The 23988-nt window shown below is 46.8% G+C and overlaps 1 long non-coding RNA gene across 1 annotated transcript; it reads right to left on the bottom strand.

Annotated features, from left to right (window-relative positions):
- Positions 1 to 1424: 1424 nt before the first annotated feature.
- Positions 1425 to 23695, bottom strand: Gm41429. Its single transcript, XR_875944.2, has 3 exons — positions 23349 to 23695; positions 2910 to 3026; positions 1425 to 2271 (listed from the first exon to the last, which is right to left on the bottom strand). It is a non-coding gene; the product is annotated as a predicted gene, 41429 (long non-coding RNA).
- Between the last annotated feature and the right edge of the window lie 293 nt (positions 23696 to 23988).

The following is a 23988-nucleotide window of genomic DNA, read 5'->3' as shown; positions in this document are numbered from 1 at the left end:
TACCCAAGTCTGTCTGGCCTTGAATTCCTGATGTTCTTGCTTCTACCTCCTAAGTGCTGGTATTTCACGTGTGTACATCCGTGCCCGGACAGTAGATTATTATGTAGGACAGGGGAAAGAAAAAGAATCAATCAAAATTCTTGTTTAGTGCTTTGTTTTCCAGCAGATGAGTCAGCTTTCGAATCTTGCTTGTTCCCCATGTACCTCTCTCTAGAACTCAGTTCTTCAGGCGGTGGGGTTTCAAAACCAGTGTCTTTGCAGCTTTAGAGTTTTTGTTTGTTTGTTTGTTTGTTTGGGGATTTGTTTGTTTGTTTGATTGATTGATTCTCATTACATATAAAATGTAACTATGAAAAAGAGTAGCCAGTCTTAGTGGCTTACATCTTTAGTCCCAGCACTTGGGACTCAGGGGCAGGTGAATCACTGGGAGACTGAGCCAGCCTGCTTTACGTAGTGAATTCGAGGAGAGTCAGAGCTGTACAGTGAGACCCTGTCTCAAAAAAACAACTAAGAAAAAAAGAATAAATGAAAATCGAATATAGTCTAATACAATAAGCCTTTAGCACTTTGGGGTGAGTGTTTTCAGACTCATTTCTTTATGTATCAATATATGTCTATAACCATATATCTACCAAAAATTTTAAAAGTTTTTTACTCCTTTTGAATCCTACCCCTCCCTACCCACCAAACTTTCTCCTCTCTCTCTCTCTCCCTCTCTCCCTCCCTCTCTCTCAACACTAAAGAAACACAAAAACACAAATAAAAGCAAGAAAGTAACAAACAAACAAATAAATGAGACAATAATAAATGCCAAAACAAAATGAAATTTTACACACACACTCACACCATAGAGTTAATTGTATTGGCCAACTACTCCTGGCCATGGAGCCTACACTCCATTCTTTTTAAAAAGATTTATTTTATTTTATTTTATTTTATTTTATTTTATTTTATGTATACGAGCACATTGTCACTGTCTTCAGAAACAGAAGAGGGCATCTGATCTCGTTACAAATGGTTGTGAGCCACCATGTGGCTGCTGGGAATTGAACTCAGAACCTCTGGAAAAGCTGCTAGTATTCTTAACCCCTGAGCCATCTCTCCAGCCCTACAACCCGTTTAAAAAAAGTTATTTTCCCCTTTTCAAGTAGGTATCTACTGCAAATAGCTTCTTAGTTAGGGATGGGACCCTGTGTCTACTTTTCTCGAGCCTGAGTTCTTTTCAGAGATGTACACTTAGTTGAAGCCAGGATCCTTGACTTTGACAAAGAAAAAAAATTTTTTTAAAGATTTATTTATTTATCATATGTAAGTACACTGTAGCTGTCTTCAGACACGCCAGAAGAGGACATCAGATCTTGTTACAGATGGTTGTGAGCCACCATGTGGTTTCTAGGATTTGTACTCAGGACCTTCGGAAGAGCACTTAGTGCTCTTAACCACTGGGCCATCTCTCCAGTCCCAAAACAATTTCAAGACAAGTCAGTACGAGGCTGAGGTGGAGTTTTTGAGAAGAGACCTTAGCCTAGATTTTAATACAGAGGTTAATAGAGACACTTCAGGAAAGGTTCAAACACACCCGGGGTGAGTGTGTGGACTTCTCCAGAGAGTCACGTTTCAGTGTCTTTACAATAGTCTTGTGTATAGTCTACCTTGGATGATATAAAGTAGTTCATAGAACAGATGTGATCACAGCTGGAGTAAAGCCCTGGGTCACAGGTTGCAGGAAAAGTTAAGGTGTTCGTTTGGTTTTGTTACTGTAAATGAAGAGATCATGTTTGTAAGATTCCAGAAAGATCCAGGTCCGTATCTGGGGAAGGAGCAAGGCTATACACCGGGTCGTTCGTGTTGTTCTAGCTCAGCATTCTTATTTGAAATAGCTCTGTCTGAAAGGGATCCAACAGCGTAGCAATTTGGCAAAAGAGTGTCCAGTGTCATGGTGCCACAAGCTCAAACTTAACAGAGCATGCCCGTGTCTTCCTTCAGGAGCACAGCTGGGAGGACTCAGGTGCTGTCTGACTTGACATGGTAGGAAGATGGGCCATAACACCTGGACTTAAACTTCCAAGGGTCACTGGGTCACTTTCCTGTCCAGGTCCAGGATGACTGTGTCCTGTCTCACTGAGACACAGCAGGAGCCTCCCTGTTTGCCCTGCTACAGGTCCGGCCAACAGGAAGTGTGCTGGAGGCCACCCCAGCTCTTATCTTCTGTTCATCTTTGCCGGGTTGCTGTGAGAGTTACAATTGCTTGTTTCTGCTTCTTTGGAAGTGCTGATAAGATGGAACAGAATAAATCAAATCAAACTTGCACATTTCCTGGCTAGGGAAGCAAAAGCCAAGGATGGCCTTGGAAGGGCTCCCAGATTTTTATTTTTCTACTTCTTCAGATTTTATTTTTTCCCCTAGGTAAATTTTCCTTTGTTAAAAAGAATATGCTAAAATATCTGTCATATCAAGTTTATATTGTTATCAAGGTGTTGGAAATGGAAGCTGGAGTCCCATGCATGCAAGGCAAATGCTCTGTGACTAAGCTGTGTCCCAGCCCCTTTTTGTGGCGTGGGTGAGCTGTCCTTCTCACCATCCATTGCCACAAGCCCTTCATCATCACTAGGAAATGCTGAAGGAGGGCTTGCTCCCTCCTTTCCTTCTGTCCTCACTTCCTTCTGTCTCTGGTTTTGTAAGACAGAGTCCAGGCTGGTGGTAAACTCTCTAGTAACTGAGGATGGCCTTGAACTTCCAATATTCTCACCTTCACCTCCTGGCTGCTAGTATCACAGCTGTGATAACACTGGTCAGTTGTGCCAGGCTAGAGATCACACTCAGAGTGTTTTGTTCAGTAGGCAAGCACTTTACCAGTGAGCTGTGCCCCCAGCTCTAAAAACATACCATGATTCCTTTATGGGTCTTACCTGATCAACTGCATCTCAGGAAACAGCCACTGATATCACTTGATGCTGTGGGGTGGGGTGGGGGCATTTATCAGGTGAGAGTACTTGCCATTGAGCCTGGAAACTAGTGTTCAGTCTCTGGGGATCACATGATGGAGAGAGAATATCAACTGCTGGAAATTGTCCTCTGACCTCCAGAGACCTGTGTGTCACAATGTGTGCACGCACGCGCTCACACACACACACACACACACACACACACACACACACACTGAAGTAAAAAAGAGGTTCCTTAGCAGCTCTTTTACATGTAACAACCACCAATAATCATATGGGGTGGGGGCAGAGGAGGACTTCCTGGTTCCCTCATTCTCTGCCTCACTCTCTTGAGGCAGAATCTCACCTTGAATCTAGGCTGGCAGCCAGCAAGTCCCAGCCATCCTCCTGTCTCCACACCTCACAGTCAGATTACCCCAGTGAAATCATGCCTAGCTTTTTATACCTGTGTTGGAGATTCGTACTCAGGTTCTTGTGCCTAAGCAGCAAGTACTCTGCCCACTCAGCCATTTCCCCAGCCCCTGAAATATTTTCTTGCTGTACTCCAACCCTTTGATTCATCTTGACAGCGTTTCTGTTGCAAAGTCAAGACTCCTGCCTGAGTGGAGAACTCTGAGATCTACATGGGCTGCAAATGACAGTGTAGAGCAGTGTCTCCACCCAGTGTCCTATAACTGCCAACACCCAGAACCCACCACTCTGGCATTCCACACCCCTTTGTTTTTGGCTTACAACATAGACCCCCTTAGGAAGCTGGTTTAGCTGACCCCTGACCTAGGTGGAGTCACGCCTAGGTCTAGACTCAGCCTCTATTTTACTGTGTGGTCTTCCATCCCTACAAGCATCCACAAGATGCATAGATATTTCATCCCCATTTGTGAGCAAGAAAACCAGCACAGAAACCAACTCAACAGCTTGGGTCTAAGATCCTGATCCCCTTAAAAGTGAGACTGGAGATTCTACCACAGTGGCTGTCCTAGCACCATAGACAGACTGAAGCAGGTGAGAGGGTCAAAGAGCATGAGGACGGAGATGTGGGTCTAGAAGCTGTTAAGACCCAGGAGGGTACCCATCAGACAAAGGTTCTCAGGCTACCCCTGTTGGATACCTCTGCTACCTGTATTACACGGTTAGAATTCTGAGTATGAATTTACCTATTTCATCAATGCCTGTGTGTGCCTGAGTGTGTCTTCCCTCCCAGGTAAGGTAGCTGTGTAAATGTTTGGGGCTTTTCTAATGCTACCCTGTTCTGAAATAATGACACAGAGACCTGGTATTTTGGATGTAAGCTTCTTGCACTGTAGCTTGGCAGAGTTCTTGTCTATTCTAACCAGACCATGCTGGCTTGGCCTACTTCTCAGCAGCTTCCCAGCCATGGGTGTTACCTGCCATGGTAGGCTGGCTCTGGCTACTCCTGCTCCATCCATCCCCTCCACAGGGTGACTCTCTCATAGTGACCCAAGGTGAGTTGTTTCTCTACCCCCAACCCCACTGGGATCGGAAGTACCATCTTATTCTGTCCTGCCTCGCTATTGACTGATCAGCTCTTTATTCGCCAATCAGAGGTGATGGAAAACAAGTCTTACACAATGTTGAGAGAGGAGATACTTCAATAATAATGACAATGTCAAGTCCAGACTGCAACCAGATATCTGGGCACAGAAATCAGCATATGAATACATAGAGCCTCAAACCATTCCTAAACATGCTGCCTTCTGTACTTTTGGGTTCATTTTTCTCGTGAACTGGATCCCCTATGTTTTGAGAGTTTGAACTATGTAAATGACCTTGGGGTTAGACAGAGAAGGCTGTGAAGGGTGCCAAGGCCAGAGCCCTTCTGAGGGGCATAAGGCCAGGCTGGAATGTGGGCTGTGACCCTTGCCCTCTCTGCTCATTTATACTTGCTCCTCCCTCCACAGTTCATGCCAGCTTGGCTCTTTGGGGTCATGGAAGGGGCAGTGAGGAACAAGTAGGGAGAGGGCAAGAGTAGATGCCACCATCACCTGACCCCGTGGCTTAGTTCAGTGGGGGCAGGGAGGGGCAGAGCAATAGTAGATGTCCCCAAAACCCTACGGTTTAGTTCAAAATCAATTGAAAAATAATCAAAGCTTCTGAAACATGTGAAAGAACTGTGAAACTCCATTGTCAGGGTCGTTAAAGCGTTGTCAAGACAGTCACTCGGCCGGTTTCCCTGATTGCACTTGCTGCTGTTTCTACAGTGGTGAAGTTGAACTGTGAGACCACACAACCAGCAAAGCTGAAGAAAGCATTCACTGTCCAACCCTTTCCTCTTCCTAAGCTCAGTGTGGAACTGCCTGCCTTCCTGTGATGATGGAGCTCCGCATGTGGTGACATCTTACACAGTTGGCTCCGGCCTTTGTCATTAATGAGCCTGGGAGTGGGTGGTCTGAGTCAGGTGCTGCTGAAGCTGAACCTGTGAAACTCACCTTGCCAAGGCCTCTTAGGGACCATTTGAGTCATGACCTGGAAGACCAGGGTCTGCTGTGGGTCCTATGTGCTTTTCAGGCAACAGTGATTGGAAATTCAACTGCTTAGGCTATGAGGTGACCTGTTCGTGGGCTGGTGGCCTTGCTGTGTGTCTTGGCCAATGTTCTATTGCTGTAAAGAGCACCATGACAACTCTTGTAAAGGAAAGCATTTAATTGGGGCTGGCTTACAATTCCAGAGGTTTAGTCCGTTACCGTCATGGTGGGGAGCATGGCAGCATGTAGGCAGACATGGTGCTGGAGAGTAGCTCAGAGTTCTACATTTGGATTTGTAGGCCACAGAAAGAGAGAGACTCGGGGTTTAGAATAGGCTTTATGAAACCTCAAAGCCCACCCCGCAGTAACACACTTCCTCCACGTAAGGCCATACCTCCTAATCCTTTCAAATAGTGTCACTCTCTAGTGAATGTGTAGTGCCTACACATTCAAATCTACGAGCATATGAGGGCCACTCTTATTCAGAGCACTACCCTGTGTAACAGTGGTGCCAGGATTTGCACAGCACTGTCTTCTTCTTCGTGTGTCTATCTGCATTTCTCTCAGACAAGTGACACTTCCATCCAAGATTAGAGGAGAAACAGAGACAACTCCAAACCACTTGAATGAGAAGCAAGCCTTGTATTAGCCTCTGGGCATCCCTGGGCTTCTCATCAGTCTGCCCTGACTGTGAGAAGTCTTATGTCAACTTGACACAACTCAAGTCATCTGAGAGGAGGGAACCTCAATTGAGGCAAGCCTGTATGGTATTTTCTTAATTAGTGATCAATGGGGAAGGGCACAGTCCATTGTGGGTAGTGCCATCCCTGAGACAGTGGTCCTGGGTTCTATAAAAAAGCAGGCTGAGCAAGCCCGAAGAGCAAGCCAGTAAGCAGCTGTCAGAACTTGTTTAGTATGTATGTATGTATGTATGTATGTATGTATGTATGTATGTATGTATGTATGTATTGAGACAGGGTCTTACTATGTAGCTCTGGCTGGCCTGGAACTTGCTACACAGAACAGGCTGGCCCCAAGTTCTCTAATTGAAGGCATGTACTCTAGGAGTTGACTTGTTTTTAAGACTGGATAACCCGTGGAAGCCCAGTGCCTTTTCTCACCCTGTCACCCTTTAACAGACACTGGTTGGCCGCTACCTTTGGGGGTTGTGAATAATTCACTGTGCACATATGTCTTTCTGTCCTTGATTTTAGTTTTTTTTTCTCTTTACAGTTGGGCATGGAGCCCAGGGCTGTGTGTGCACTTCACCACTGAGCTACATCTCCAGCCTCCAGCTCTCTGCTCTTCAGTCTTTCAAATATATTCCCAAAAGTGGGTTTCTGGGTCATAGTCATTCTATTTCCTTAGGGGAAAAAGGAAAAAGGAAAGAGAAAAAGAAAGAGAAGAAGAAAAAGAAAAAGAAAATAAAGAAAATAAAGAAAAAGAAAGAGAAAAAGAAAAAGCTAGCCCAGGCTAACATCCAACTCACACATCCTTGAACTTGTGATGCTTCTGTCTCTAGCTTCCAAGTGCTGAGTTTCAAACATGGACCATCACACCTGATTTATGTGGTGCTGGGATGGAATCCAGGGCCGCATGTGTGCCAGGTGAGCCCAGACTGTTTTGTTTTGGGGGGAGCCACAAGAGCAATGGTCCCAGTTCCCAGGGTGCAAGGTTCCAACCCCTGCACATCCTGTCCCAGCGCTCGATGTTTTCTGTTTTGCTGACCCTGCCTGTGCCAGTGGGTGAGAGGTGGTTTTGTTCTGTTTGGCTTTGTCTTAGATAACCTGTAATCTCCACTGAAACACACAGCAGCCTCCCGCCCTGAAGGGGTGTCTGACAGATGAGACACACATCTCTCCCAGACCAAATGTTTTGGTACCCTGGAAAGTTCTCTCTCATCCGTTCCCCTCAGTCCTTCCCCACCCACCTCCAGGTGTCTGTTGCATGCAAGAGAGATACCTGTCCTTGCCTTTAATGCTCCCCAAAATGAGGAGCAAAAAGGCTTTGGTGGACTAGCATCCTCCTGCCCTAAAGTGTCTAGGAAGCAGAAGGTCCAAATCTGCAAGTGTGTTCTGACATGGCATTTCTCTGAACTGCATCCCCCTCTGCCCACACCCAGGCCTGCTCTGTTGCTTTTGGGGGACCTAGCACAGGATGTAGTGTCCTCTGCTCCATAACAGTTGGATGGTATCAACCAGGCCAGGTGCTTCCGGGAGGTTGATCAAGCCATGCTGGGGGAGGGTTCCCAAACCCAGGCTGGGGCTGCAGCAGCTGAAACTTCCATTGCTTTGCTGACCCGTTCCCAGACCTCCAGCTGCTATAAGTTGGTCTATCCTCAGAATCCACACCAAGAGTGTGAGAAACCTTCTACTGAGAAACCTGAAAAGAAAGCTGCATTCCCCACACCCAGGCTGGGACTACTTGGTGAGGGGAAGTCAGCACTCTGAGGGGATTTCTACCTCCCCTTAGGCTTGGATACTGAGTAACAACAGTCTGTGCAGGTAGCAAGAATGCTTTGCGTTTTATGTAACCCTCAGCAACTCTTTCTGGCTGGCACCAGACACAGGGTGCTGAGTAGAGCAGACAATAAGGAAAGACTCAAGCAATAACAACACAGTGGACAGGGACTAGCAGAAAGGCAAGGGTAGAGAAGGGTCTCTTTACAGTGTGGGTAAGTGTCCCCAAGAAGGGTGTGAGGTCTGAGCTGGTTTCTAGTTCACTTCTTTCCGCTAAAAAACCCCTGCTCCACTGCACTGGGGTGGCTACCTCACTAATTCCTTTTCTCCCAAGATCTGGTATCAAACTGAGTCTGACCCCGAGGGGACATGAGCACCCATCTTGTTACCAAGCCGCAAGGCCTCTGCAGGTCTTGATGCTGAACTTGGCCCCCATTCTATGGGCTGAGTTTGAATGTGGGTAGCCTGTTTCACCCTGTTCTCCACAGTGTCCCTTGGGAGCTCAACACCTCTAGCAGCTGCCCCAGATATGCAGAGGGCTGTTATGACCTCCTTGGAGAATGGCTTTTCAGAGCCAGAGATGGTTAATTGAAGAGAGCCACCAAGAGAAAGTGGGTTATGCCGCTGGGGGGTCAGTGAACTGTTGGTACTCTGCTGTTGAGTGTGATTGTTGTTGCTACATGCCTGTGTATTTACACATGTGAGTGCAATGACCCAGAAGAGGGCATTAGATTCCCTGGAGCTGGAGTTACAGGCAGTTTCCAGCCACCCAATATGGAGCTGGAAACTGAACTCTGTAAGAGCAGTAAGCACTTTAATGCTGAGCCATCTGACCAGCTCCACTTATCTCATGTATTAGTCAGGGTTTTACTGCTGTGAACAGACACCATGGCCAAGGTAACTCTTTTTTGTTTGGTTGGGGTTTTTGTTGTTGTTGTTGTTTTTGTTTGTTGTTTGTTTTTGGGTTTTTTGGTTTTGGCTTTGGTTTTGGTTTTGGTTTTTCGAGACAGGGTTTCTCTGTGTAGCCCTGGCTGTCCTGGAACTCATTCTGTAGACCAGGCTGGCCTCGAACTCAGAAATCTGCCTGCCTCTGCCTCCCAAGTGCTGGTATTAAAAGCGTGTGCCACCACTGCCCGGCCTCCAAGGTAACTCTTAAAAGGACAACATTTAGTTGGGGCTGGCTTACAGATTCAGAGGTTCAGTCCATTAGCATCAAGGCAGGAGCATGGCAACATCCAGACAGCCATTGTGCAAGCTGAGCTGAGAGTTCTACATCTTCATCTGAAGGCTGATAGCAGAAGACTGGCTTCCAGGCTCTAGGATGAGGGTCTTAACACCCACACCCACAGTGACACATGTTCTCCAACAAGGCCACACCTCCTAATAATGCCAGTCCCCAGGGCAAGTGTATACAAACCATCACAGCCCACTAGAGAAGGCAGAAGGATCAGAAGTTCAAGGCCCAACTAGGCCTTGTATATAAACTCTCATTTCAAAAGAATGAAGAGCAACAGCAAAAACCAAAGCAAAGAACATCTTTTTAGTTGTGGTAAAGCAAGCGTGAACTGAAAGGTCTTAGCTATCTCCCTCCCTGCTCCTTGTTCCCTGCCTCCTTCTTCTTGGCAGGTGTCATCCAGGCCAGCCTTAAACTTCAACTCCTGATCTTCCTGCTTTAGCCTCCCAAGGATTGGCATGTAGGGGTTTGTGCACTGAGCCAGCAATCTTAATATTGTTTGGGTTTGGGGGGGGTTAAGTTTGTGTTTCTGTGCGCACGTGAGTGAATGTATGTGTGTGTGCATGTGTGTGTGTGTCTGTGTGTGAAATTATAGCTATGAAGTAGTAATGAAATATTTTTACAGTTGAGAGTCACCATACCATGTTGTGGATAGCCCTGGTGCTGTTTGTATTTTGATGCTAATTCAGCTTCTCGAAGAAGGGCTACCTGGGACTAGGAGTGAATCACATACTCAGGACTTCATGTGACCCTTTTAATGAATAAAGAAACGTGGCAGGATTTTCCCTGTTCAATTATATTAGGGCAGTGCGATGCCTGTGATTGGACAGAGAAAAGGGAGGCAGAGCTAAGAGTTGCAGAGACAGGGAGCGTCTTGGGGTAGCGAGGAGAAAGGAAGATGGTGGCGGATGTGAATCTACATGGCTATGACCAGCCACAGGTTGTTATGATATCATAAAGGTTAGAATATTGGGATAATTTGTCTAATCTAGCTTTTATCACTATCTGACCTTATTGAAATTATTATTGGTTCTGAAATCATTGTATTGGCATCTTATGTATTAAGAATTTATTGATATATAAATCTGATTGATAAACTGTAAGCATTGAGTCTTGTTTTTACTGTGTTATTGGGTATTGTGTTATCAAACTGTGAGGATGGCAGATCTATTTGGTTATTGGAATGTAGGACAGAGCCGGGATACAATGTGGTAGCCTGCTGGTGCCATTACTAACTAGAGCAGGAACGTGGCCCAGCAGGGCTAGAGAGTTGGTGGGTTCATTTTTTAATATTTCCAGGAACAAAGAAACCAATCACTGGGCGAGTAGGCTGGACTTCTAGGCCAGACAAGGGGATGAAGAGAGGGGAGGAGAGAAGAGGCTGGAGGCTGGGAGATGGAGGTGAAGCTGTAGATAGCAGAAACCCCATTTCAGGTGGTGGATCCATTTGGATCTGCTACCAGAGGAGTTAACTTAGTATGACTTATAGTTAGGATGTTAGTTGGTGTGCCCAGCTATTGAGTTACCATTGATTCTGAACTAAGTTTGTGTGGTGTTTTCCTTCAAGCAGAGGTTCAATTAGGTTCCAGAGAGAAAAGGTACAATGACAGGGCACCCCAATCAGCCACAGGAAATTAGAAGTGTGGGGCTTGCATGGCAGTGACCTGCTGTGGGAACTTAGCAAGCCGGGTGGAGAGATTTCGGACCTCTGAGTCAGAGAGTCTCCACAAGATGAGAACAGGCCAGCCATGCCCACCAGGGCCTGCCAACATAGCGTGGAATACCGTTTTTAATATTTCCCGCTACAATAACATGAAGAACTATATTAAAGGATCACTGTATCATTAGGAAGGTTGAGAACAACTGCTTTAAACCAAAGTCATCCTAGTGCCCAGTTACATCTGTTGTCTCTCTGCAAATCCTTGACCAGTTTTTCAACAGGGTGATCTGATTTTTGCTGCTGCAGTGGTCCAAGCCCTGCACATACCCTGCATGTGACGTCCCTGTGTATTTATACAGGTTGTATAATTTGAAAGAATCTTTCTCAGACTGGATGTTATCTTTACTTTTTTAAGTCCTTTCAGGATTAAAAGGTTTTGTTTTTGTTTGTTTGTTTGTTTGGTTGATTAGTGTGGCAGTTTGAATGAGAAGTGTTCTGCAAAGGTTCTGAACACTTGGTCCTCAGCTGCTGGCTGTTTGGGGAGGTGGTGCAGTCTTGTTGGAGGACGTGCATCACAGGGGGGTGGGCTTTCAGAGTTCACAGCCTCACCTTACTTCTGGTTCACTCTCTCCGCCTCTTGCTTGTGGCTGAAGATGTGAGCTTGCAGCTTTTTTTTCCTGCTACTGTGCCTGTCGCTTGCTGACACACTGCCCCACCATGATGCAAGACTCTTGCGGCTCTGGGACTGGAAATCAAATAAACTCTTTCTTCTATAGGTTGCTTTGGGCTATGTTGTTTTATCATAACAGGATATCTATTATATTTTGACATATTTATGACAAGGTCTCCTGTATTCCAGGCTGAACCTCTATGAGAGGCCCCCATGCATTGCTTAGTTGTAATAGTCTCTAATGACATTTGAAAGCCTTTCCTGATTTTTTTTTAGTCTGGAACTCATGGAAATGGAATTTCTGAATACAAATGGCCACCAAGTGATCAGGGTTAGTCTTAAGCCTTTGACTTCATGATGGCATCAAAGCAATATAAACATTCAGTATAAAGCATAGTTTAATATTCATTCTGTCTTAGTTAGGGTTTTACTGCTGTGAACAGACACCATGACCAAGACAACTCTTATAAAGGACAACATATATTTGGGGCTGGCTTACAGGCTCAGAGGTTTAGCCCAGTATCATCAAGGTGGGAGCATGGCAGCATCCAGGCAGGCATGGTACAAGAGGAGCTGAGAGTTCTACATCTTCATCTGAAGGATGCTAGTGGAAGACTGACTTCCAGACAGCTAGAATGAGGGTCTTAACCCACATTCACAGTGACACACCTATTCTAACAAGGCCACACCTCCTAATAGTCCCTGGGCCAAGCGTATACAAACCATCACACATTCCTTCCTTTCTAACTAATTTTGTTTTTATTTCTTTATTTGTGTGTGTTCTTTTCCAACAGTTCCAAAGGTGAGTGCGTGCTGGGAATCATGAACAGTGCATGCTCTTAAACACTGATCCCTCTCCCCAACCCCTCATTTAGTTTTGAAAACAGATAGCTTCTCAGCCTTTTGGCTAAGATCAAGTGTAGTTTTGAGAACAGAATCTAATGTAGTCCAGGCCAGTATCTAACGTTCGCACTTGTTATGTAGCCAAGGAGGACCTTGAACTTCTAATTCCCCTGTGTCCTTCTCCCAGTGTTAGGATTACAGGTGTGTACCACCATGCCAGCTCAACTTTTCAATTAGGATCTTTTGCTGATCTAGCAATGTGGGACACAGCAAGCAAAGCCCCGAATGCCAACATCAGGAGGGACTAGAAGCAACAAAAGTTTCCCGAGTGTGAGCTGGGTGACAGACAGCAAATGAGTACCACCTTTTTCTTCTCCATAGCACTTACTGATGGCAAAGTGAGGCATGGTCAGCCATGCCCCTCAAATGTCACACTGCCTGCTCCTCATATCCTCACCCACCTTGAACATCCAATGAACAGCCTGTCCCCGAGACTGTACACATTTTAGATGGAGCTATGTGGCAACCCAAAGTGCTGTCTAGACTGCCTGGTATGTGGCCAATCCCCAAACTGGCAAGAGAGTGCTGTGGACGGCAGTGCTCATCACTGGGCCATTGCAGGTATATGTATATATACACGCAAACAAATAATGCCTATAGTCCCAGTACCCGGGAAACACAGTCAGGAGGGTTGTGAATTTGAAGCCAGCCTGGCCTGCATAGCATGACCTCATGTGCAGGAAGAAAGAAGAAGGTCAGGGGATTGGGGGGTATAACTTTGAGAGAGACCACAGTCATATAACTTCCATTACAGTTTATTATTACTATTGTTCTAGTTTATTGCTAGCTATTGCTGTTAGGTTTTACTGAGTCCAATTTCTAAATTAAACTTTGTCATAACATGTATGAGAAGTGGTCTCTCTAGGGCCTGTGCATCTGAGGCTGTGGTCTCCCCTGGGTTCTTGGGAGTCAGAGCAGCAGGCTCTGTGCTCCTTCCCCCCTCACCACTATAGGAAGAGAAGACAGAGCTGGGCCAAGGCCCTTTTCAGATGCTTACATTCATGACTGAAATCCAAGCTCTGCCAAGGCTTTCAGTGCAAAACCACTCCTGCTTCCCCCATTTATCCCTCCTGAACATTGAGGCATCAAGCATAGGGAGTAGTTTAGTAACTGAATTTCCACTTGGTTTAAGCTATGCTTTTATGCATGCCCTTCTACTAATACATTTGACACCCTGACACCCTTGCCTGCACATACTATGCATGCATACCCTACTGCAAACAATGCACCTAGCAACCTGTTAGTAGCTGAGGACCCTTGTCTGCACTGAGCTATACACACATTCCACTTCAATAAGAAGTTTAACCCAGGCAGTGACCCGAGGCCCTTGGGCATCCTCACTTGACAGTGTTGACTTTATAATCTGTGTTATTACTTTGCTTTGGATAAAGTATTCTTGCTACTTTGCAACCTGCATGCATCTTATTTTCATTCTTGAATAAGATGCCAAGAACCTGGGACCACCAGGCCCAGACACAGGGAGCTCTACTCTGCTCTTCTCCTTTCCACCCAGCTCCACACAAACCTCCACCCTGTAGGCCAAGAAGACTCATTACTGGGCTATCCCCAAAGATGGCCCTGGAACTAGTTAAGCCCCCAGGGACACCTAGGATTCAGGTGCGCTGGAGGAAGAAAGTCAGCCGCTGAACCCAGCCTCATGCTTAGCTGCAGGGAATCAGATCTCCTGGGTTGTTTGCCCAGCTTGTCACTGTCCCCACTTCCACCCCAGACCTTCTCCATCAGCAGGAAGTTTCCTGCCTCAAATACAGTCCTCTACCAGCTCATCTGCACAGCACTCACCACTCTATGCTAAAGTGTCAGATTCCCGGCAGGGCAGCTTTTACACAACTGACTCAGCTAAAAATGAATTATGTCTTAATGGGTCATGGTGGTTCATGCCTGTAACTCCAGAACATAGGAAGCTGCAGCAAAAAGATAAATATGAATCCAAAGCCAGAGGGGCTACACAGTGAGGCCATCCCAGGAAAAGAACACAACAACAAAAGAAACAGAAATATAGGTCAGCCTACAAATAAGGGCCTGACTCTGAATTGTAAGTAAAATAAATAAGAGAATAATAAAAATAAAATAAAATAAAGCCATCCGTTGCGGCACATGCCTGTGTTCCCAGCACTCAGCAAGCTGAGCAAAATGATCAAAACCTCAAGGCAAGCCTGAGGATAAGACGGCCGGCCCCTCTCAGTAAACAGGTTCTGAGTGTGCTCTCACTGTGTTACCTCCAGCTGTGAGCAATACAACTGGTGTGGTTACAAGAGATCAGGGTACACTCACACAGAGGGAAGACCCATGTGAACACAGAAAGACGGCCATCAACCAGGCCTCAGGAGCAGCTGATCTTGCCCAAATTTACCTCAGGCTTCCAGTGTGCAGAACTGGGAGAAAATAAATGTGTGTCATTCCCACGGGGCAGTCTGTCATACTGGCATGTTGGTTATGGCGGTCCTGGAAGCTAACACCCACCCCAGTCTTCATTCTCCAGATATGAGACCATGAGTCACTTGCTAACCCCATTAGCAGTATGTCACTGTCATGTGACTGTGAAACTCTGTTGGCAAGTGGTCCGGAGCCCTGAGCTCTGCATCCGGTCCTAAATGGGTGTGTTTCTTGTTGAAATGGCACTTGTAGTCCTCTGTTTCCCAGAGTCCTTGGCAACAGCCCAAATTATATTCGAAATAGGAAAAGGCAGTTTGATTTAAAGACTCAATCTTTTCAGGCGTCACCTTGATTTATGAGAAGCTGGCATTAAACAGTTGAATAACAGTGGCCTGTCACTCACCTGTGTGTGGCTGAGAGGCCAATAAACCACACATCCATCTCCATTGTGATGGCATGAGTCCACCCCACCCTTCTCCGAAGCTAAGACGTGTCATGTTGTTCCAAATGTCCTTTTGCTAAGTGTGTTAAGTGGATCCAAAAAATGAGCGTGTGTATTTTCTTTTCTAAGGAAATTCTTGTATATTATTTTAACTCAAAACATTTCTTATACACAATGACTAATCAGAGATTTAAAAAAAAAAAATCAAGGCTTTGTCCCGCCAGCACAGCTGGGAGTCTGCTGCCTTCAATGTGGCCCTCCTTAACTGCCAGTCGGAGCAGGTGGGGTGCACTGTTCCCCTGAATTCAGGCCAGGCAGAAGTAGCCATTTCCCCAGGTTTCAGAAGGAAGCCCTGCTTGAGGCCATTCCTGTTTTGTCTTCCTGGGATTCAAAGATAATTTCTAAGCCTTTCCCTGACTCCAGGTTGAAACTCCGGGTGGGCATGGGGCTTCGAAAGCCAAGCAGCGCAGAGCTCCCGAGGAAGCGTTCTACAAGGAATGACCTCATGAGAGGAGAACTAATATTTGCTTCCTAATTTCCCAGGGGAAGGCTAATCTTTGGAAGCACAGAGCCTCTGGAGGCCAATAAACTTGAGGGCAGAAGAAGCAAGATTGTTCTATTGTTGCCTCTGTGAAATGGAGTTTGTTTTTCTTACTGTTCTTTTTCCCTTCAGGAAAGCTCTGCCTCAGCAGCCCCTACAGTTTCTCCTCAAACCCCTGGTTCTGGCTTTCCCCCCATTGTTCTCCCTGCCTTCTTAATCTCTGCCATCTCTGTCAAGTTCAATGCCAGCCTGTTTCATGTGCTCCTTCCCGTTCTGCCTAGGTAGTGACTCGCCACACTTGCCTCTGTGCCGTGTTCCCATCGGGCTAGTGACCAGCCACACGCTGGTGAGCCTGGGGTCAGCCTCGGGTGCTAGTGGGACTGCAGGCAGATGGCATCCCACACATGCGTGGTCAAGGAACACCTCCCACCTGTTTGACTTCAAGAGTCCCACTTGTTACACGAACCATGGAAACCAGAGACAAGATCCACAGACAGACAGAGCAGCCCAAGTGCGACCTACTAGACAGAAGTGCTAACCCCATAGAAAAGTTAGGCAGCTCTCCAGCGGAGAGGGTGTTTATGCACAGGAGAGTGAAGGGGTGTCCCCTGTGGTATGTGTTCCCTTCTCCAGAGAGCCAGCCCCTCAGCAGGTGGAGGCTGCAGGTTCCCAGAGCGGGTGAGGTGACCTCCCTTCCTGCTTATCAAGGCTGGGGAGGTTTTCATTCTGCAGCAGAGGATAATGGTTGAGATTGTGCCCAGTTCTGAAGCTTAAATCCCAGAAATAGGGTAGAGCAGGTGGCCAGGCCCCACAATGCTCACAGCTCAGAACCCCACACTAAGCCTTCACCCCGCCTCTGTGCCACCAACACCCCTGTCCAAGCTCTGTATGTCTCTGCACCTCCCAAGACCTGCAGACACTCTCCTATGCTCACAGAACTGTAGAAGCGAATTTCTCAGAATCACATTTTCATACAGAAACTTTTACTGATTTCCAGCAATTATGGTTATCAACCATCTTCCTTCCTTCCTTCCTTCCTTTCTTTTTGTTGTTGACAACAGAAAAAAAAATCATATGAAATAAAATATACACCCAAAAGAGCTAAGGGTCTGGGGCAGGAGGGAACGCATAGGAGCACCAAGCAATCCCCAGAGGAGGGCGGTGCCTCTCGACCCCTGCCCCTCTGCAAAGGAAGGGAACGCCTTATAAGCCTGAATCAGACTCTTACCTGGAGCTCACTATCACTACTGTAGACCAGGCTAGCCTCAGCTTCGAAGAATCCCACCTGAGCACTGGGACGAAAGACTTCACCACCACACCCAGCTTCGCTCTGCACAGAGTTCCCCTGGGGAGCTTTGTGAACCATGCTGTGTGCTTCTCTACCATCTAGGTGTTCTAAAGAATTACAAGGTGGGCAAAGTTGGAAAGTCAAGCAAAGCTTATTCAAAGAGAACAGTTTTATCAGAGTTAAAGAAAACAAATCCCGGGGTGAGGGGTGGGGGCATCCACGCGGTGATGGGGTGGGGTGGGGAGCAGGTATGGAATGTGAAGCAGTTGGAGGGTGGATGGGGAGGGGTGGGGAATGGAATATGGAGTGTAAAAAATGAATTACAAATAAATTTAAATTTAAAAAAAAGAAAAAGAAAAAAATAGTAAGCTTTAAAAAATAAAATAAAATTCAAGTCACGTTTAAAAAAAGAAAGAAAGAAAGAGAGAGAGAAAGAAAGAAAGAAAAAGAAAAATCCCTGTGCAGGAGAGCTGTACCAACAGCTGTCTGCAGGAGGCGATGGAGGTGGGGATGGGGACAGAAATTCTAGGAAGGAAAAGTACAATAGTTTTCATTAAAGGGATCATTGTGTTGCCCAGCTTTTAAAGCATCATTTAAAGTAAGCTCACCTTGCAAGGAGTGAGTGGCCTCTGGCCCAGGAACTAAAACACGACTGGATTATTTGGGAGGGGGTGGGATGTTCTTGTTGGCTTTTTGGTTTGTTTGTTGTTCCTGCTTGAAAATTTTTTCTCTGTATAACAGGTCCCTGACTGTCTGAAACTAGCGTTGTTGAGCCTGGCCTCGAACTCACAGAGATCCACCTGCCTCTGCCTCCTGAGTGGTGGGATTAAAGGCGTGCGCTACCATGCCTGGATCTGTTGTTTGTTGTCTTTAGTGTCTTGGAACATTAGGTCCCCACCCTGTCCTTTGCATGACTCTGTCCCCACACCTCAACACAAGGCTGTCCCTTATCAGCACCCTTTCACTTTTCAGTCCCAGGAAGACTGAAAATATGAAGTGGAAAATCCTAGAAAAACAGTAGTATGTTTTATTGACACAGCTCCAAACAGTGTGCTGAGCTCTCAAATGGTCCTCTCTAGTTGGCCTACAGTGTGCAGCCACAAGTTAACAGACCTATGGGAGCCCCCAGAATGCCTGTGCTGGTCACCCTGTTCCAAAATAAAGACTGGCTGGGTGAACAGAAGCCTACATCCAGCCTTCCTTGGTAATCTTGTAAGGTGCCCATTTGCCAGGAAAACCACTGCTTCCCTTATCCACCACAACGGCAAACTACTGCAAACAAGGACACCTAGTTCCCAATTTCCCCCAAAGAGCCTGCATTGGCTCAAAGATCCTTGCTCTGCTGTCTGGCTTATAAAACCTGTTCTCTACCCCCCAGAAATGGTCTTGGCAGTTTGATTCACAAGAAACCTGTGTTTCTATCCATCGAATGGTCTAGTTCAGTGGTTTCACTGTGCCCTAACTTATCCTATTGCTGTGTTAGAGGGCTGAAGTTCAGGAAACCTTACTTTGTTTGATAATGACTGTTATGAAATATAATTGCAGCGAGGGGTACCCAGCAGGCCCATGCCCCTGATTAATTACACCATGCGACAGATCTGTATAAAGGAGGTCTACTGGGGGAGGGAGGGGAGAGGAGTGAGGACCTGGAGAAGGGGTAGAGGTGGACAAGTGGACATGTAGGCAGACAGACAGACAGGCAGATAGACAGAAGCAGGAGCAAAGCCTTGAGGGCAGAGAAGGGGGCACGGGGCAGGGAAGGACAGAAATGTGGAGAGAGAGGGAGACAGGCCGGGAACATGTGAGAAGAGAGAGAGAGAGAGACAGAGACAGAGACAGTGCTGGAGTGGCAAGCAATCCTGTTATACACACGCAGCCCACACCTAGCACACCTACTGGTAGAGGCAGATGATGTAAGCCATTGCCAGGTCCCTGGGAGAATCCTAAGCTAGCAATTGCCCCAAAGTATAAGAGTGAGGACCCTGGTACTTAAATGGCCGGTGGATTTCACCTAGATGAAAAGGTGAAGGTTCCTAATGAGGCCAGAGTGCAACGAATACAGTACAGTTGCTAAGATCTATGGCAAGAATTCATCCCTCAGGTCTGGGGAGATGGCTCAGCGGCTTCAGTAGAAGCACAGTGACCTGAATTAAGACCCCCAGCTCCCACACAAAGCCACGCACAGTGCCACATCTATAATACAGCACTGGGAAGACAGAGACAGGAGGATCCCTTGTGCTTGATGGCCAGCCAATCTACCATGAGGGATAAAGTTATGTTTAAATTACTGTGCTTAGGAGATCTATAACATAGAAATGCCTCTAATCTGTAAGCCTTAGGCAACTTCCTGAAACGCTGGGGGCTGTGGTTCATGTTAGACAACAAGCCAAGTGGTTTTACTCCTGTAAACAAGGTTGGTTGCCCCAGCTGCACAGGCTGTGCTTGTCACACATAGGTGAAGTCTGCTTGCCCGCAATTGGACAAAGGCAGAAAGTACATAGCCTTGTGGGTTATGCCTTTATAAGCACTGACTAACATAATTCACGGCCATCCTCTGGCAATCCTGGGTATGGACCTGGCCAGTGTCCCTTATCCTGGCCAAAATTTACTAAAGCTTGCTTCAAATGTAGCCCAAAATTGGGGAAGTGGCCTTATTCTCACCCAGTGGTGTTATGTCTCAGAAATGAGGGGCAAATGATTTAGATGCCTATTAACATATCAAAGCAGATGATGGCCAGCTCTCCCAGCATCCCTCGGTAACTGTGGCTCCTCCCAGCTCTCCCAGCATCCCTCAATACCTGTGGCTCCTCCCAGATCTCATCACCCTGCTCCCTACTCTAAATCCCTCCCTCCCATGGTCTGTGCTTCCCTTAGCCTGAACCCTATATAACTCAGCCATTTTGGCTCTGCCACTCTCTTGCTCTCCCTCCCAACCCTCCCACTGGCCTTAGACTCCATATGAATCCTCTTATGGTCCAGTTTAGTGTGGTGGCCATTTTCAGCCCGGACTCTGCCTGCTCTCTCCCTTATATCTTCCTACTTTAGGAGTCATGGCCTCCTCCTTTCCTTTTGTTTCTTCATTCACTGATGAGCTCTGTGTTCAATGAAAGAGTGACATCATCGGTGGCCTACACATGTGTATGCATGGGCACGTGTACCCACACACACACATGTACACACACATGGGTATACCACGCACCAAAAAAATGATAAATATAAACTTAAAAACTAAAATACAATGAGTGTCTTATGGACTTTGAAGGAAAGCAAGTTCATCATGTTGTATTGGCACACCTCAAGTGGAAGTGAGGGTTGTGCGAAGAGTAAAAGCCTAGCTTAGCTAGAAAAGACACATGCATTCACATAGGAAGAGACAGTCACAGTGTCACAGTTTCAGGCATCCCCAGGGATCTGCAGATAAGGGAGCAACTGTGAATGCTGGTACCTTGACATTGAACTCATGGCCAACTGTGCTATGTATAAAACTCACCTAAGATGTATTTCCTCTCCTTTGCCCTCCTGTCTCTCTCTGTTTTTATTTTCCACTTGTTTTAATTGTTTTTTTAAAAAGGTAATTTGTTCAGAAAAAGTGAGAAAAATCTTCCAAGGGTTAGCTCTGGCTGGCCTCAAAGTCCACATGTAACCAAGGATGACCTTGAACACCTGACCCTCCTGTCTTTACCTCCTGAGTGTTAAGAATACAGGGATATACCACCATCCCAGATCCTAGCATAAAGTTTCAACACATCACGAGGGAGCAAACATACATGCTGGTGTTACGAATCATCTCTCCTCCTCAATCAGGGCCCAGACTGTGGATCCCAGGAGCTGCCTATGTTCAGGGTGGGTCTTCCCTCCTCAGTTAAGTCTTTCTGGAAATGACCTCCTCGACAGACCCGGTGTGTTTCCATGGTGATTCTAAACATAGTCAAGTAAACTCTGAAGGTGAACCTCCATGGCAGACATGGAAGAGCCTGCAGGAGTGATGGTGGTTTGTTGCTTCAAAAGTTCATGTTGAGGGCTGGTGAGATGGCTCAGTGGGTTAGAGCACCCGACTGCTCTTCCGAAGGTCCAGAGTTCAAATCCCAGCAACCACATGGTGGCTCACAACCATCCGTAACAAGATCTGACCCCCTCTTCTGGAGTGTCTGAAGACAGCTACAATGTACTTACATATAACAAATAAATAAATAAATCTTTAAAAAAAAAAAAAAAAAAAAAAAAAAAAAAGTTCATGTTGAAATTTGATGGTAGCCGGGCGTGGTGGCGCATGCCTTTAATCCCAGCACTTGGGAGGCAGAGGCAGGTGGATTTCTGAGTTCGAGGCCAGCCTGGTCTACAAAGTGAGTTCTAGAACAGCCAGGGCTACACAGAGAAGCCCTGTCCTGGATTACAGTCAGGCTCTTAAAAAAGAGCACTTTGGTAGCAGTGCCGAGGGTGACAGGAGTCTGGGATGGTGAGCAGATCTCATACTGGGACTAACCCTCTCTCACTGGGAGCTTGCTCTATGGGCCTGGATGCTTATCAGGATCCTCAGATCAGGATAGCAGGGGACCCTTCTGTGACTTTGCTATAGCAAAATAACTATCCATTCTTTAGGCATTCTGTTATATCAGCAGAAAGTGGACTAGTGACTGGGTCTTCACCTAGCCAGGAATGGTGCTGAGAGCAGCTGTAAGTCTTTGATGAAGGAAGCCAGGAAATGGGGACCAAGAAGGGGGCAGGTAGCTGCAGAACAAACACTGAGCACAAGGGCGGCCTGAAAGGGGCAGGCCAAGCCCACTTCTCTGCGAAAGAAAGTCTAGAATGCTTTCTAGGGCAAACTGCTGGTTCTCTGATGTTGTGTCCCCATTGTAAGACCCTGATGAGTTTTAGCTTACTGGGGACCTCTGAGTGAACAACACAGAGCTGGGGATCTATGCAAAAGCAAGAGGAATTTATTGTTCCAGCATGCTGGGGTCGTCATCCTGCACCCAAAGGAGAGGCAGCAATCCTGGGAGGCCCGTTTAGCAAGTTTTTGTTTTGTTTTGGTTTGGTTTGGTTTTTCAAGACAGGGTTTCTCTGTGTAGCCCTGGCTGTCCTGGAACTCACTCTGTAGACCAGGCTGGCCTCGAACTCAGAAATTCGCCTGCCTCTGCCTCCCGAGTGCTGGGATTAAAGGCGTGTGCCACCACCGCCTGGCTGCAAGTTTTTATACAGTTTCCAGGGGCGGAAATAGAGCACCAGCAACTAGGCACAATATGGTTGGTGGAATAGTGCTCCCTTTAAACTGATTGGTCTTTAGGGAATAAGGTAGTAGAGTCTTAATTAGCCTCTTCCTTCTGGCCTATGTGCTCTCTGACCCGTTTCTTCAGAAGAGGAGGGGTGCCTGGTGGAATTTTCCAATGGCTCTGAACTGACATCTTCATCGTGACATCTATAATGTCACACGTGTGTCCCTAAACTAGCAGAGGCTGAGAGGATGGTACCTGGTCCCCTTCCATGTGTCCTGCCTAAAAGAGGAGGATCCTTTGTGTTTTAAAGTTAAAGTAAAATATACATAGCATGAGATTCATTGTTTTATCTATTTTAAGTGTACAATTAAATAAAGCTGTGAGCATTTGCTGCATGCAACAGGCACAGCCTTCCATTTCCAGAACTTGTCACCCCAAACTGATCTGTCCTGCACCCCAAACTTTCCACCTATCCAGTCCCTCTGAACCACCACTCCATGCCTGTCTCTATCATTTTGACTACTAATTTGACTACTGACTACTGATTTGAATTGTGACTACTCCCATTAAAGGGACTATATAATTTTTGTATCCTCGGGGTGGTAACATGGTGGGCACATGAGTGCCAGGTGCCTTCAAACACCAAAGGCGTTGAGTCTCATGAAGCTGAAATTATAGGTTGTTGTTAGCCACATGACATGGGTGTTGGGAACAGTGCACACTCTTGAGACCAATGGTCTAGAGACTGACTGGCTGCTGGCCAGTGAGCCTCAGAGGGCATTCTGCCTCTGCCTGCTCAGGTTATTGATGTGCTGCCATTACCAGGCTCTTCGCACGGCTGCTGGGGATGGGAACTCAGGTTTGCATGCTTGTGCAGCAAGCATTTTACCTACTGAGCCAATCTTGCAGCCCACCCTTAACACTACACAATAAATAACTAGCGAGTCCTTGCATCCAATACACCTATCCTTCATAGGAAATCTCAGGACAGTGGGAAATTGCTTTTGGTTCCCTCACTCACTCAAAGCCATCTCTCATTGGACACTCAGATGAAAGATGCCCCAGTATGAGACCAGATTTTTAAATTGTTCCAGCAAAGCTAGGCCCAAAGCTCACCTTGGACTGCAGGACAGAAAGCATAGCCAGCCGGTATCCTGGGTTGACACGGAAACACCTCCTCTCCCTGGGGGGTTCAGGAGGGGGAGCCTGCAGCACTCTGCGCTTCACACACTACATGCTCTGGCACCCAGGAAGCCTCAGTCAGAAAGGGGATGAGGGTAACGAAGGACACAGGGATCAGGGCAGGAACAGCAAAAAGAAGTTGCTTGACATTAGTAACGTCTTTGAATCTTTCTGTGTCTCCTGCAGCGATGATCCTGAATCTGACTACTCTGCATATAGTGTACGCCGTGAAGAGCCTGGGTGGAATGGCTCTCTCCCCTAGGGACCAGTGAGAACCTCTGCCCCAGACCTGGTGTGGCTTCCCCATAGCGTAGAACTGGAGCAAAGGCAACACAGAGCCTGTGCCGGCTGTGCAGCCTAGCAGGTTCTAGCCCTATGGTGAGCAAGCGACGCCCTCTCGTGGACAGCTGCGGAGCCGCAGGGGTGGCCGGGCACTCCAAAATCTGCTGTGCGCATCCACTCAAGTGCTGGGTCTGAGAGGAGCCTGGGAAATAATTTGCAAACGAGAGTTGAACTGTATCCCCTCCAAAAGTCATACGGAAGTCCTAAACTTTGGTACCACCGGATGTGATAG

The sequence above is a fragment of the Mus musculus genome, chromosome 16 (genome assembly GCF_000001635.26).
Source record: "Mus musculus strain C57BL/6J chromosome 16, GRCm38.p6 C57BL/6J".
NCBI classification, from domain to species: domain Eukaryota; kingdom Metazoa; phylum Chordata; class Mammalia; order Rodentia; family Muridae; genus Mus; species Mus musculus.
This window is presented reverse-complemented; position numbering and strand designations above follow the sequence as displayed.